This window comes from Nanorana parkeri, unplaced genomic scaffold, assembly GCF_000935625.1.
Source record: "Nanorana parkeri isolate BGI_ZX_2015 unplaced genomic scaffold, ASM93562v1 scaffold3163, whole genome shotgun sequence".
Taxonomy (NCBI): Eukaryota; Metazoa; Chordata; class Amphibia; order Anura; family Dicroglossidae; genus Nanorana; species Nanorana parkeri.
This window is the reverse complement of record NW_017309431.1, coordinates 40,253-41,307: the sequence shown is the minus strand read 5'-3', so window position 1 is coordinate 41,307 and position 1,055 is coordinate 40,253. Positions and strand designations below refer to the sequence as shown.

Sequence of the window (1,055 nt, the reverse complement as noted above, 5' to 3'; positions counted from 1 at the left end):
CCCCTCCAATGGTGGCACCCGAGTGCAGGCCACACCCCCTTTGTGACGCCACTGGTTGTATTATCCCCCCAGACAAAAGGCTCCCTTCCTTGCCTGTGAGTCAATCACTGTAACTGACCAAACTTCTACCTTCTCTAGTGAAGATTCTCATTCTCTCTAATATTTTATTGAGTGCTGGTTGGTTTAAACATACTGGAGGGGAATTTATCAAAACGGGAGCAGACATAAATCTGGAGTAGATTTGCACGGCAGCCAATCAGCTTCTCTGTCTCATTTTCAAATCTTACCTGAGCAAACTGAAGAGAGAAGCTTATTGGTTGCCAGGGGCAACTGCTCCAGATCCCCCCCACAGTCTTCTTCACTGAACCTGCTAAAGATTTATACATCCAGTGGGCCGGCTTCTCATAGAATCTCCTTCTGTATAGATCAGCCAATCCCGATCCATAGAAACATGAAAGGAAACATTGTAATGATTATATTGACGTTTGATCCAGAACCGATCATATTAACGTGTCGTACCGGTGAGCCCGCCGGCAGGAGTCATCTCAGGCTGCATACTACACGCCTATTAGCTGTTTTACACACACGTGCATAACACGCCACCGCTCCAGGTCCGGAAACCTTTATACACAATCGGGTGTTTCCATTGGATGGAGACGGTTGCTCCTAGTAACGCTCTGCCATGTATTTCCTGTATTTGGACCGGGATTGTCTGATCTATACAGAAGTACGTTAGGGATATAGAATGAGAATCCGGGTCAGCGGCTCCTCAGTTGATGTCAGGTGTTTGTAGATATCCCGGTGTGCATATCATTGTGTGCTCCCAGGAGAGTGTCATCACAAGGCAGATTGTTCATACCGCCCCCCCCACTTATGTGACTCGGACCCCTGAAATGCATAGGAGGAGCAGGGGGTGGGGTCAAATGTGTCAAAAGAGAATGAGCAGGGTCTGGGGGTGAAACATGAAGGAGCAGGGTCTGGGGGTATAACATGGAGGGGGAGGAGCAGGGTCTGAGGGTGAATCATGGAGGGGGAGGAGCAGGGTCTGAGGGTGT

The 1,055-nt window shown here is 49.1% G+C and overlaps 1 protein-coding gene across 1 annotated transcript in view; it reads left to right on the top strand.

The window, feature by feature from the left end:
- Positions 1–1,055, top strand: part of LOC108802835 (zinc finger protein 143-like) — a gene marked incomplete at its 5' end in the record, with an annotated part of 32,447 nt that overhangs the window by 26,375 nt on the left and 5,017 nt on the right. The window lies entirely within an intron of this gene.